General features: G+C 47.3%; 1 protein-coding gene across 3 annotated transcripts in view; it reads right to left on the bottom strand.

Annotated features, from left to right (window-relative positions):
* MARCHF2 (membrane associated ring-CH-type finger 2) overlaps positions 1-14,716 on the bottom strand; it is an 87,816-nt gene that overhangs the window by 28,909 nt on the left and 44,191 nt on the right. The window lies entirely within an intron of this gene.

Below are 14,716 nucleotides of genomic sequence, written 5' to 3'. Positions count from 1 at the left end.
ATGGGGCAGCGTGTAGAGCAGGGGTCGGCAACCTATGGCATGCGTGCCAAAGACGGCACGTGAGCTGATTTTTAATGGCACGCTGGGGCCTGCCGGGATGCCAGTGTGCCATTAAAAATCCTGCCGGCGTAGCAAGCCGCAGGGTCCGCACTCCCAGGCCGGAGCATCTGGCCGAGTGCAGCAAGCCTGAGCCAAACATCCCCACCCTGAGCACCAAACGGGAGCTCCTGCACCCCTCCCCCCACATTCCCACCCACAACCCTCCCACCAAATGGAAGCTGCTCAGGTAAGTGCCCCCCCACCCAAACCTCCTGCCCCAACCCTGAGCCCCCTCCTTCATTCTAGCTCCCGGCCAGACCCTTCACCCCCAGCCGTGTGCTCAGTGCACTCCCACCCTCAGTTCAGTGCAGAGAGAAGAAGAGAATGGGCCAGAACCAGGGAGAAGGTAGGTACCCACTGTATGTGGGCAGGGCCGGGACCCCAGACCGGCAGCAGGGTGAGCGGGTCCAGCAGCCGGGATGGAACCCCTGAGCGGCAGTGGGCTGAGCGGGCCGGCGGCAGCGTTAAGATCAACATTTTAATTTAATTTTAAATGAAGCTTCTTAAACATTTTGAAAACCTTGTTTATGTTACAATACAACACTAGTTTAGTTATGTAATATATAGACTTGTAGAGAGAGACCTTCTAAAAAACGTTAAAATGTATTACCAGCATGCGAAACCATAAATTAGAGTGAATAAATGAAGACTCGGCACACCACTTCTGAAAGGTTGCCGGCCCCTGGTGTAGACCCACCTGGCGCACCTCCGCATAGGAGCCGGAAGGGGAACATGCCGCTGCTTCCAGGAGCTGCTTGAGGTAAGCCTTGCCCAGAGCTTGCACCCCTAACCCCCTCCTGCGCCCCAGCCCCTTGCCCCAGCCCTGATCCCCCTCCCGGTCCCACCCGCCTGCACCCCAGAGCCTGCATCCACAGCTGGAGCTCTCACCCCCCCACCCCCCACACCCCAACCCCCTGCCCCAGCCCAGAGTCCCCGTCTGCACCCTGAACTCCTCATTTCTGGCTCCACCCCAGAGCCCACACCCCCAGCCGGAGCCCTCACCTCCTCCTGCACCCCAACCCCCAATTTCATGAGCATTCATGGTCCGCCATACAATTTCCATACTCAGATGTGGCCCTTGGGCCAAAAAGTTTGCCCACCCCTGGCTTAAAGCCTGGTCAGCAGTGGAGAACACACAGACAGAGGCACTCCATGATACAGCAATTTCATAACTCCACAACACTGAACAGAATTCATCAGTTGTAGAGATTCCCCAAATCACCACAGTTGGCAGGCCCTGCAACACGCTGCAACTGGAGCAGAAAGGGGAATGAAACCACAAGACAATCTCATTTAAAAACATCAAAAATACTGAAATTCATGCAAGACAAAAAAACACTGACCTTCATAAAATAACTAAATTAGGTGAATTTGATCAGTTAACAGGACTAATTAGAGACTGAATTATTTGTAGTATAACTGATAACCAGGTCAAAGCAAGGTTATTTCAACGTTAAGTTAATTTCTTGCAAAGTACAGCAGATAATTGCAGGGTGTGTGAAATCTGTGCTTCCTAACCGTTCGCATGCAGTGAAAAAAATCAGAGTGCATTTAATTTAAAACGGATGCTATGGCATAAAGACAGAACGGAAGGGTACACAAACTGCAAACCCAGATTTGTGTGTAACAAACATGGAAGCAAGTCCAACATGGTGCAAAGTGACCAGTCCAAAGGTTACAGTGTCATGAATGCAATGAAAGCAATCACTTTGCAGTGAAATAGAAGAACATACAATAATAGACATACATTTGGAGGACAAAACTGATGATGATACTGATGATGATACAGAAATAGAGCTCTTTGTTGGGTTGCTTCATACATTTCAAAGCAAGGATTTACAAGAGATTAGTTTGTAATGTTGTAAATACGTGAACAAGGTCTGAATGTCAAAATATTGGGTGACTGGCAAGAGAAAAACTTTTTGGAATTTAAAATGGTTATTGAAACACACATATTGAAATATTTGGATTTAACAAATACCCTAAGACCTTAGTTGCACTGGGGAAAGACCAGAGATGGTTCAGGGTGGATTTTATCACCTTTAGGTAGTTGTTTTTAGTAAAGTTATGGCCCTTCAGCATGAGTCACAAAAGTGTGTGCCCATTCTCTCACCGGCCCTGACCTTCACATGATTTCTCTCTCTAGGTGCTTAGATAACGTGTGCTGCTCTTTCAGTTGGACTGATCTGTCATTGGGCTTGTTAACAGCTGCTGCTGTGAAGTCAACAGCGCATCTGCCAAACCCAGGAATGAGAGTAGGAAATCAGTTCAGACACCAGTTTTGTTCCCCCTGGAAACCCTGATTACTCAGTGCAGGTCAGCATTACCAGGAGCATGAGCTTCCCAATGACAGGAGTGAGTTGTTATATTTAGGCAGCACTTATAACTGCTGGGAGCTTCTAGGGCTGCAGCTTGTACCAAAAGAGACTGGAAATCATCCATTCCTGGATCAGGAGGCTGGCAGTCAGTGGCAGCCTCTCACTGACTCAGGTATCGACTGGGTGGTATGTCCTATTAATAGCAGGTAGCTAGGCACAGTTTCTAGGTAGCCCATTTACAACACTGCAGCAGAGGACAGGAAAGGGTTAAAATGATTTAAAATGTTTAAATAAATAGTTAAAATAAAGAGGAGCGAATTAGCCTTAATAAATAGCCTCCAACAGGAAACCAGCAAAGGGCTCCAAACTAGGGATGTAAATATTATTTTAAAAAGTTAACTGTTTAAAGGATTAAAATTATATAGTTTAACTGGTTAACTGCTGGGACTGGGGCTGCTCTGGCCGGCCCGGGACTGAGGTCGCTCTGGCGCAGGGCCGGCTCCAGACCCCAGCACGCCAAGCGCGTGCTTGGGGCAGCATGCCGCGGGGGGCGCTCTGCCGGTTGCCGGGAGGGTGGCAGGCGGCTCCGGTGGACCTCCCGCAGGCATGCCTGTGGGAGGTCCACCAGAGCCGTGGGACCGGCAACCGGCAGAGCGCCCCCCGCGGCATTCCACCCTGCTTGGGGCAGCGAAATATCTAGAGCCGCCCCTGCTCCGGCGGCCTGGCTGCCGGCCGGCACGGCTGGGGTTAATGGTTAGGGTGGATTAACCAGTAAGACTAATGCTTACCAGTTAACCGGTGAACTGGTTACTATTTTACAGTCCTACAGCAAATACAAGAGAAATCACAGATGGTTACACACTCAGTGACAATCTGAGAGCCAGGAAGGGCCAACGGGCAAGGCTCAGGCACAAATGGGGAAAACAGACAAAGATTAAAACCATTTACAAAAAGAGAAAAATAAGTATCAAAGTATTTTGGTGGATCCTTTCCCCCTCCCCCCCCCAGCCAGAAAAGGGGAGAGGGACACAGGGAGGGGTGAATGCAGAGGGAAGTACCAAAGCATTTAACAGACCACTCAGTGCTTTGGCAGTAAGCAACAGCCAGAGAGATTAATGAAGTCCATGCAGAACAGTGATATTTTCCCAGAAAAGGCTGCCCGTGTCAGTAGAAACAGAGACCCAGCAGCATCTTGGAGAACGGCCCCTAAGGAGAAAGGAAGCGCAGACTCAGCAATGAATGACTCAGCTCACATAGTTCTGCCTGAAGCCCTAAAAGAGAGCTTCTACAGTTGTCACAGTGCATCCCCAAAGAGCAAACGGACTCCACAAACAGACTAACTGATGTACTGGGCTACTACAACTGATCAGACCAAAGACTTCTTTTGGTCATAAGCAGCAAACCTCTGGAATGAAGGAGTTTCCTAGTTATTGCAAAACCTCTCTGAACACCTGAAATATTAGATGTGTTTTCTAAGATGAATCCTGCGGAGTAATTATTCCTTTTGTTTGCACTTGACATGGTTTTACTAAAGTAGAAACATCTGGTTCAAAGCAATTCTCTGCACTTTGACTTCTTATAGTCAGGGGTCTATTCTTAAAGGCTCTAAAGACTGAAAGACCTTGAACAACACTGGCTGGAAACCAGTGTGCTCAGATCACAACTATAATCATACAAAACGCTATGTTTAAAGATCACTCATGTAGCAAAGGCAAGCAAACATTAGGAAATGCCAGAATTAAGATTGCCCCTACAACCTTAATTCACTCCCACTCTGTGTATATGCATTAAGATATAGCATGTGATCACGTAATTGAAATCTTTCTTCCACAGAACCCCTGCCTCATTTAGGGCCTAGGCCAGATGGCGTTCACTTAATGAGAAGGTATTCAATATTTTGTTTTATCATTTTTCAGCGTGTGATTCCAGGACTTATCTGTACATTATTCAAATCCTGCTCTGAACAGAGAATTATTAATTTCCTCAAGGGCTTTTTCATGGTGCTCCTCACTACAGTATCTGAGGGATTCACAAAAATCTAGTTACTTTCACAACACTCCTGGGAGATGACTGGATATTATCTCCATTTTACAGATCAACTGAGGCACAGAGAGGTGAAAAGTTTTGGGTGTCCAATTTGAGATGCTTAGAACCAGATTCTTCATAGTTCTTAGCATCGTACAGCACTGTACATGTTCAAAGCCCAGCTCCCATTGATTTCAGTTGCAGCTGTGAGCACCCAGCACTTCAGCAAATCAGACATTGTGGTTCCAAGTCAGGCATGCAGAAAATGAGGACACACAATTGGTGACCCACCGGTGAAAAATCTGGTTGAAGTGACTTGCCCAGCACCATGCAGGAACTCTGTGACAGAGGCAGGGACAGAATCCAATTCCCCAGGGCAGCATTCGACTGCCTAAACCATGAGACCATCCTTTCTCTTCCTGCAATCCTCTGCCTTACTCGCTGCACACTTTCCAATACTCAACTGTGGCCTGGGCTTAGTGGTTCCTCCCTCTTTGGTGAGGGTTAGGCCTTTAATTTTGGGCAGGCCTCCTGCCTGTCCCTGTTCTGCAAACAGCAACATCTTCCAACTTCTGCAACAAATAGATAAGGTAGAGGACCTATACACAGACAACAGGCTCCTTCACTATCCAACCCTGATTCACTCACCAGAGCACGTCCTTCCTGTGCACTCAGTGAGGTGGAGCATGCGGAAAAAAACAGTATGTGATCATGTAATTAAAGACTCAGTCATAACGGTAAGAGGGAAAACATCACAATGAAGATAATGGATTTCAAGGAGGCAGACTTTAGCAAGCTCAGAGTTGGTAAGTAAGATCCCATGGGCAGCAAGTCTAAGGGGAAAAACTGTTCAAGAGAGTTGGCAGTTTTTCAAAGAGACATTAAGGGCACAAGAGCAAACTATCCCACTGTGTAGGAAAGATAGGCAGTATGGCAAGAGACCACCCTGGCTTAACCAGGAGATCTTCAGTGATCTGAAACTCTGAAAAAGAGTCCTACAAAAAGTGAAAACTAGGTCAAATTACAAAGGATGAATATAAACAAATACCACAAGTATTTAGGGATAAAATTAGAAAGGCCAAGGCATAAAACAAGATTAAACTAGCTAGATACATAAAGGGTAACAAGCAAACATTCTACAAATACATTAGACGCCAGAGGAATACCATGGACAGGGTAGGCCCGCTACTCAATACGGGGGGGGGGGGGGGGGAAAAAAAAAAAAAGAAAATGTGGAAATGGCAGAGGTGCTAAATGACATTCTTGTTTTGGTTTTCCTCCAAAAGGTTAGTAGTGATTGGACGTCTAACAGTAAATGCCAGTGAAAATAGGGAAAGAACAAGTTAAAAATTACTTAGACAAGTTAGATGTCTTCAAAGTCACCAGGGCCTGATGAAATACATCAAAGGGTATGTCTATACTACCTGCCGGATCGTGTTTGCTGTATCAGGGATTGATTTATTGTGTCTCATCTAGACGCAATAAATCGATCCTCAAATCGACGCCTATAATCCACCTTGGCAGGAGGAGTAAGCAGAGTTGACAGTGGAGCCATGGCGATCGACTCGCCGCTGTGAGGACGGCCAGGTAAGTCAAACTAAGATACTTCGACTTCAGCTATGCTATTCGCGTAGCTGAAGTTACATATCTTACTTCGAATCCCCCTGCTAGTGAAACCCAGGCCCTAGAATACTCAAGAAGCTAACCAAGGAGATATCTGAGTCATTAGCAATTATTTTTGAAAAGTCATGGAAGACGGGAGAGATTCCAGAGGACTGGAAAAAGGCAAATATAGCGCCAGTCTATAAGAAGGGAAATAAGAACAACCAGGGGAATTACAAACCAGTCAGTTTAACTTCTGTACCCGGAAAGATAATGGAGCAAATAATTAAGCAATCAGTTTGCAGACACCTAGAAGATAATAAGGTGATAAGTAACAGCATGGATTTGTCAAGAACAAATCATGTCAAACCAACCTATTTGCTTTCTTTGACAGGGCAACAAGCTGAGCTTCACATCTAGAATAACTGAGGGCTTCTTCACCTCCTGGTGACCACAACTGAGATTTGTGTCTCATTTGGATTTAACCATTTTTAGTTGTAACCACAAAACTTTGTTTTCTTTCACTGCACTGCCTCTGTGTTTTTAGAATGTATCCATACTATGTCATCATGGCTGCAGAATCCAATTGGGCAGAGAGTGTTCCTTGAAGCCATCAATAAGAATTTAAAGTTTATCATCTTTGGCTGTTAATTCATCCACCTTGGAATTTAAAGCACTCATCCTTTCACCTGCTCTGGCCTCTTATCAATGGCCATCAGACGTACTTGCATGGTCAAGCAATGGCTCTGTTGAGATCCAGACCCAAATGCAGGCCTCTCCCAATGTTGACTTGAATAAATAGCAAAAGCAGCAGTGAGTTTCCTCACCATTAGATTTTGCAAAGCTATTTTATGTCTCCTCAAAACCCGTACCAATCACAAACCTGAAAGTGTCACTAAAATAGATGGCTCTCAGACATAAAGTGCCTAAACAGGATGTCCAAATGCTGTACTTAGCTCACATCAACATATATGTTTCTGTTTTATGCACTTTGATGCTTTTACTAGCACTTAAGTGCAGGATTTGGATGTCCTATTTAGGTACCAGATATGGAAAATTAGGCCCTGTGTAAGGTTAAATAACCCAAGTGCTGCTGGGCATATCAGTATCATCACAGCTGAGATACAGGCCCTGCCCTAGTAAATGTTATAGAGTATATGATCTTGTGAGCTCCAAACCACCAGGCTATGTAGCAGAATCCTTAGGACAAATACATTTCTACTGTAAGCTGAGTTGCATGTATCCCATTCTATAACCCTGCTTGGGTGGAGCAAGATCACAATGAAATCCCCTGGTGGGGATGGGAGCACACACAAGGGGAGGATTATGGGAACTGCAGGCACCTCAACTAGATCTCCAGATTCTTCTATTGTGGAGTTTTCCTTCTGATAGAGCAGTCACTAACAGATCTGGGGAAAACCTCCAAGGGGAGACTTTCTTCAGTTTACAAAAACAGAAGACGATAAGAAATAAAACCTCCATGCCAGCCCTACTCTGCAGCTGCACAAATAGAATCATAGAATCTCAGGGTTGGAAGGGACCTCAGGAGGTATCTAGTCCAACCCCCTGCTCAAAGCAGGACCAAACTCAACTATATCATCCCAGCCAGGGCTTTATCAAGCCTGACCTTAAAAACCTCTAAGGAAGGAGATTCCACCACCTCCCTAGGTAACCCATTCCAGTTCTTCACCACCCTACTAGTGAAAAAGTTTTTCCTAATGTCCAACCTAAACCTCTCCCTCTGCAACTTGAGACCATTACTCCTTGTTCTGTCATCTTCTACCACTGAGAACAGTCTAGATCCATCCTCTTTGGAACCCCCTTTCAGGTAGTCGAAAACAGCTATCAAATCCCCCCTCATTCTTCTCTTCTGCAGGCTAAACAATCCCAGTTCCCTCAGCCTCTCCTCATAAGTCATGTGCTCCAGCCCCCTAATCATTTTTGTTGCCCTCCACTGGACTCTCTCCAATTTATCCACAACCTTCTTGTAGTGTGGGGCCCAAAACTGTCTTGATAAAGGCCCCATCCGCTCCTTCTCCAAGCTGCCCAACCAGAATATGAAGCGAATAGTGGGAGGAGAAGTTTACAAGGAATTTCCTTAGGTGATGGGATAGATCAATAAGATCCACTAAAGGTGAGTGTTCCACAGACTCTTTTGAAGGACTCTCAGCCAATGGCTCACCAAGCTAAGCAACGTCTTGTCTGGTGATCTGGCAATATGACACATTTTTGTTGTTGCCACCATAACTAGTAACAACAGGCATTATCAGACTATCATCTAGTCATGTACCGATTTGACTGTGTGTGTGTTTGTTTGAAAAGTGTGAATTGGAAGTGCTTTGTTCCAGGTGGGCCTTGAGTGGTTGATTGAAGTGTGAACCAGCAGACGCTTTGAGGGGCAGCTGCTTCAAGCCAGCAGTCTTATAAAAAGGCAGCCAGCTGCGATCTTAAGGAGCAGCGAACAGAGGAGAAGCAAACAGAGGGAGTTTGGGAACCATCCAACAGGAGCTACGGTGAGTGTTCTTGAGGTAGGTGCTGTATTAGAGGGGCTGTGTTGTTGGCTGGTAGGGTGAATATCTGAGTGTCTGCTGTGACCATTTGTTTGATAAGTCCACCAAATGAGAAAGAGGAAGTGGAGGAGTCAATCTACAAGCAGGTAACAAGATTAGTTAACACACATGAGCAAATATTAATGGGGGATTTTAACTTCCCTTATATCTGTTGGAAGACTATTACAGCAAAACTTAATATGTCCTGCAAATTCTGAAAATGTGTAGGAAACAAGTAGAGGGTCATCCATTGTGGATCTGGTTTTGACGAACAGACAAATTAGTTGCAAATGTGAAGGTGGTCAGGAATTTGGAAAGAAGTTATTATGCTCTGATGAATTCAAGATCCTATGGAAAGGAGGACATGAGAACAGCAAAACAAGGACACTCGGCTTCAGAAATGTGGATTTCAACCAATTCAGTGGAATAGTAGGCACCATCTCATGGAAAGATCAATTAGGAAGAAAAGGAGCCAAAGGGGGCTGGCAGTTCCTAAAAGATGTAATACTAGAGCAGGGGTTGGCAACCTATGGCACATGTGCCAAAGACGGCACATGAGCCGATTTTTAATGGCACGCTGGGGCCTGCCGGGACTCCAGCATGCCATTAAAAATCTGCTGGCGCGGCAAGACGCAGAGTCCACGCTCCCGGGACGGAGCGTCCGGCCGAGTGCAGCAAGCTGCCGGTCCCTCCCCCGCCTTCCCCCGCTTCCCCTGGAGCCCTGCCGCTACGCGCACAGCGCTCTGGGGGCCGGGGCTGCGCGCTCCCGCGGGGCAGTGTTTGTCTCTGTGGGGAGGGAAAGACGCTCCCCGCTCATCCAGAGCCCTGCCGCCGCGCACGCAGCATTCTGAGGGGCGGGGCTGCGCGCACGGCGGCAGGGCTCCGGATGAGCGGGGAGCCTCATGGTAAGGGGGCCGGGGCCAGGAGGAGGGTTGGATAAGCAGTGGGGGCAGTCAGGGGACAGGGAGCAGGGTGGGTTGGATGGGGGGTGGGATCCCAGGGGTGGTTAGGGGCAGGGGTCTCTGGAGGGTGGATGGGGCATGGGAGTCCCGGGGTCTGTTAGGGGGTGGGGGGTGGATAGGGGTCAGGGCAGTCAGAAGACAGGGAGCAAGGAGGGTCCTGGGTGGGGCAGAGTGGGGGGGTCTCTGGAGGAGGTGGTCAGGGGACAAGGAGCTGGGGGGGTTGGTTGAGTCAGGGGTTCGGGTCGGCGCTGTCTGGCGGTAGGGGTGTGGAGAGGAGTTGGGGCAGGCGGGGCGTTGTATGGGTCCATAGTTCTGGGGTCCTGTCAGGGGCAGGGAGCGGTTGGATAGGCATGGGAGTCCGGGGTTCTGTCTGGGTACGGAGGTGTGGATAAGGGTTGAGGCAGTCAGGGGACAGGTAGGGGTAGGGTCCTGGGGGCAGTCAGGGGACAAGGAGCAGGGAGGCTTAGATAGGGGGTGGGGTCCCGGGGGGCGGTAGTCAGGGGACAAGGAGCAGGGGGGTTGGGGATTCTGAGGGGGGCAATCACCCAGCCCTGAGCCCTGACCCCCCCCGCACACACACACCCAACCCTCTGCCCTGAGCCCTGCACTCCCACCCACCCACCCCGCAGGCCCCTGCCCTGAGCCCTGTACCACCCAGCCCTCTGTTGACTCCTTCACCCCCCCCCCCATGACCCCAGCCCTGACTGGCACCCCTACACATACCCAGCCCCCGTGCCCTGACACCTGCACCCCCTCACATGTCCCCAGCCCTCTACCCTGACTCTTGCACCCCACATCCCCAGCCCCCATCCCATGCACCCCGCACATCCGCACCCTGAGCACCGAACAGGAGCTCCTGCACCCCCCCTCACATTCCCACCTGCACCCTCACACCAAATGGGAGCTGCCCAGGTAAGTGCCCCCACACCCAAACCTCCTGCCCCGACCCTTCACCCCCAGCCCTGTGCTCGGTCCACTCCCACCCTCAGCTCAGTGCAGAGAGAGGAAGAGAATGGGCCAGAACCAGGGAGAAAGTAGGTACCCACTGTATGTGGGCAGGGCCGGGACCCCAGACCGGCAGCAGGGTGAGCGGGATCCCGGCTGGCAGGAGCCGGTGGATGGAACCCCTGAGCAGCAGTGGGCTGAGCAGGCCTGCGGCGTAAGATCAACATTTTAATTTAATTTTAAATTTAATTTAATTTTAAATGAAGCTTCTTAAACATTTTGAAAACCTTGTTTATTTTACAATACAACAGTAGTTTAGTTATATAATATATAGACTTGTAGAGAGAGAGACCTTCTAAAAAACATTAAAATGTATTACCGGCATGCGAAAGCTTAAATTAGAGTGAATAAATGAAGACTCGGCACACTGCTTCTGAAAGGTTGCTGACCCCTGTACTAGAGGCTCAACCTCAAGCTATTCTAGCGCAGAGAAAAGGTAAGAAGAGCCAGAGGAGGCCAACATGGCTGCACAAGGAGCTTTTTAACAATCTAAAAACCAAAATGGATACATACAGGAAATGGAAGGAGGGGCATTTCACCAGGAAGTATACACGGGAATAGTACAAGCGTGTAGGGACAAAAATCAGAAAAGCCCAGGCAAAGAATGAGTTGCAGCTGGCAAGGAATGTTAGAGACAACAAGAAGTGGTTCTTCAAATATGTCAGGATGGTGTGGATCTGCTGCTCAATGGAGAAGGTGAGTTGATAACGGAAGATGATAGGAAGGCAGAGCTGCTTAATGCTTACTTAGCTTCAATCTTCTCACAGAAAATAGCATGTGACTGGACGACCATAGTGAACTTACCATAGACAATAAAGGGGAAGGGATGCAGATCTGGATAAGCAAAGAACATGTCAGAGATCTTCTGACCAATTTGAATGAATTCAAATCTGTGGGACCAGAAGCTATGCACCCGAGGGTACTGAAGGAATTAGCTGAAGAAATCTCGGAGCCACTGGCAATATTTGCAAAAGCATGGACGACAGTAGAGGTCCCAGAAGACTGGAGAAGGGCTAATATAGCACCCATTTTTTCAAAGCGGGGAAAGGAGGAGCCAGGGAACTATAGACCAGCCAGCCTAACCTTCAATACCTGGGAAGCTACTAGAGCAATGTATAAAATATTCAATTTGCGAATACCTGGAGGATGAAGGGGGTAACACTAGCAGCCAGCATGGATTCACCAAAAACAAATCATGCCAAACCAGCTTGATTTCCTTTTCTGACGGGACAACTGGGTTGGTGGCTGGGGGAATGCAGTGGACATAATATATCTGGACTTCAGCAAGGCTTTTGACACAGTCCCACATAACATTCTGATAGGTAAGCTGGAGAAATGCAAGCTTGGCAGAACTACCATTAGGTGGATACATAATTGGTTAAACAACTGCAAACAAAGAGTAACTATTAATGGAATTGTAAAAGCAGCAAAGTGTCCTGTGGCACCTTATAGACTAACAGACGTATTGGAGCATGAGCTTTCATGGGTGAATACCCACTTCGTCGGATGCATGTAGTGGAAATTTCCAGAGGCAGGTATATATATGCAAGCAAGAAGCAGGCTGGAGATAGCGAGGTTAGTTCAATCAGGGAGGATGAGGCCCTCTTCTAGCAGCTGAGGTGTGAACACCAAGGGAGGAGAAACTGCTTTTGTAGTTGGCAAGCCATTCACAGTCTTTGTTTAATCCTGAGCTGATGGTGTCAAATTTGCAGATGAACTGAAGCTCGGCAGTTTCTCTTTGAAGTCTGGTCCTGAAGTTTTTTTGCTGCAGGATGGCCACCTTTAAATCTGCTATTGTGTGGCCAGGGAGGCTGATGTGTTCTCCTACAGGTTTTTGTATATTGCCATTCCTAATATCTGATTTGTGTCCATTTATCCTTTTACCTAGGGACTGTCCAGTTTGGCCAATGTACATAGCAGAGGGGCATTGCTGGCATATATCACATTGGTGGACGTGCAGGTGAATGAACCGGTGATGGTGTGGCTGATCTGGTTAGGTCCTGTGATGGTGTGGCTGGTATAGATAAGTGGGCAGAGTTGGCACTGAGGTTTGTTGCATGGATTGGTTCCTGTGTGTAGTTACTGGTGAGAATATGCTTCAGGTTGGCAGGTTGTCTGTGGGCAAGAACTGGCCTGCCACCCAAGGCCTGTGAAAGTGTGGGATCATTGTCCAGGATGGGTTGTAGATCCCTGATGATGCGTTGGAGGGGTGTTTGCTGGGGACTGTGTGTGATGGCCAGTGGAGTTCTGTTGGTTTCTTTCCTGGGCTTGTCTTGCAGTAGAAGGCTTCTGGGTACACGTCTGGCTCTGTTGATCTGTTTCTTTATTTCTTTGTGTGGGTATCGTAGTTTTGAGAATGCCTGGTGAAGATTTTGTAGGTGTTGGTCTCTGTTAATGGAATTATGTCAGATTGGAGGGAGGTTTCAAGTGAGGTTCCACGGAGGTCTGTTCTGGCTCCAGTGATGTTTAACGTCTTTATTAATGACCAGGATGTAGGAACAGAGAGCGTACTGATCAGATCTGCAGATGGCACAAAGCTAGGGGGGCTGCCAACACTTTGGAGGACAGAACTAAAATACAAAGAGATCTTGATAAATTGGGGAAGTGAGCTATAGACAACAAAATAAAATTCAACAAAGACAAATGTAAGGGGCTACACTTAGAGAAGAAGAAAAAATGAACAAAGTGTGGGATAACTGGCTTGGCTGCAGCACTGTTGAGAAGGATCTGGGAGTTGTGGTGGAGCCCAGCCTCAACATGAGTCAGAATGAGATGCTGTTGCAAAAAAAGCAAATGCAATTTTAGGTTGCATTAACAGAGGCATAACATGCAAGTCATGGGAAGTGAGAATACTACTCTACTTGGTGCTGATTAGGCTTCAGCTGGAGTATGCGTCCAATTTTGGTCACCAATGTATAGAAAGGATATGGAGAAACTAGAATGAATCCAGAGGTGAGCAACTTCAAATACTTGAAAGACTGCCATAAAAAAGATGAAGCAAAGTTGTTCTCTTTTCACAGAGGGCAGGACAAGAGGCAATGGATTCAAACTTCAGCATAACAGATTTAGATTAAATCTAACTAACTGTTAGGACAATGGAACAGACGCCTCGGGAGGTTGTGGAAGGTGCTCTGTTGGAGGTTTTCAAAAGGGCGCTGGAGCCATCTGTCTGGGATGGTTTAGACACAATAAATCCTGCATCTTGGGGGGGGGGGGTAGACTAGATGACCCTTGTGGTCCCTTCTACCCCTATGATTCTAATAAGTTTCAAATCTATTTGAAAGCTTTGAAAGCTCATCAGGCCTATTTAGTAAAATCATGTTTTCTGACTAACTCAGCTACTGCCCCCTTGCACTGTAACTCACAATTTATTCATTCATCCCAGGGGAAACATCTGCAAGCTCAGTGATGTTTTAGATATGCTCACCCTAAGCAAGAGGCCCAAGCTCTTCAGCAGGTATAGTATAGTAGCTGCACAGTAAATTAATAAGTCTGAAAGATCAGTTGGTCAAAGATATCTTCCTCTCCTGTATGGAATGACCTCTACAATGATCAGGAGATGTGACACTACAAACAGCCAGAACAGACCTATCTAAAGAGGGGAAGGAACCGAACTTTCTGACCTACAAACCAAATGCTTTCGTGTGTGTCAGGGTCACTCACCAAGGACTGGTCCATGACACACAGCATCTAAAGTATACCATGCCTCATATTTATGGGCAAGATACACCAAGGAAATTAAATGCAAGAGAACTAAGTTAATGCAACATTGAGATACTAGATATCAAAATACTGGGGAGGATAGAGAAGGAAAAATTACACTTCTCGAAGCCACATTACACATGAACATTAAGTTAATAAAGGGGACACCACATACAACAAGACAGAATTCTACCTATGTATGGACAACAGGGCAAATGAAAACAACAATTCTGCATTTCCACAGTGTTTTTGTTTGTAGTCTCAATCATAAAGGCAAATTTATAGTTCTCTGGCCTCCTCATTCACCCAATTTTGTCTGCCTCTAAGGAGGCTAACAACAAATATCCTAATCCCCATTCTCCAACCCTCCTCTACGGGATACACCTAACTCTCAGCCAACTCCTGGCCAGACCAAAGGCATGAACTCTGCTCTTCCACAGATTTCTTACAGCTC

This window comes from Mauremys reevesii, linkage group 26 (assembly GCF_016161935.1).
Source record: "Mauremys reevesii isolate NIE-2019 linkage group 26, ASM1616193v1, whole genome shotgun sequence".
Taxonomy (NCBI): Eukaryota; Metazoa; Chordata; order Testudines; family Geoemydidae; genus Mauremys; species Mauremys reevesii.
This window is presented reverse-complemented; position numbering and strand designations above follow the sequence as displayed.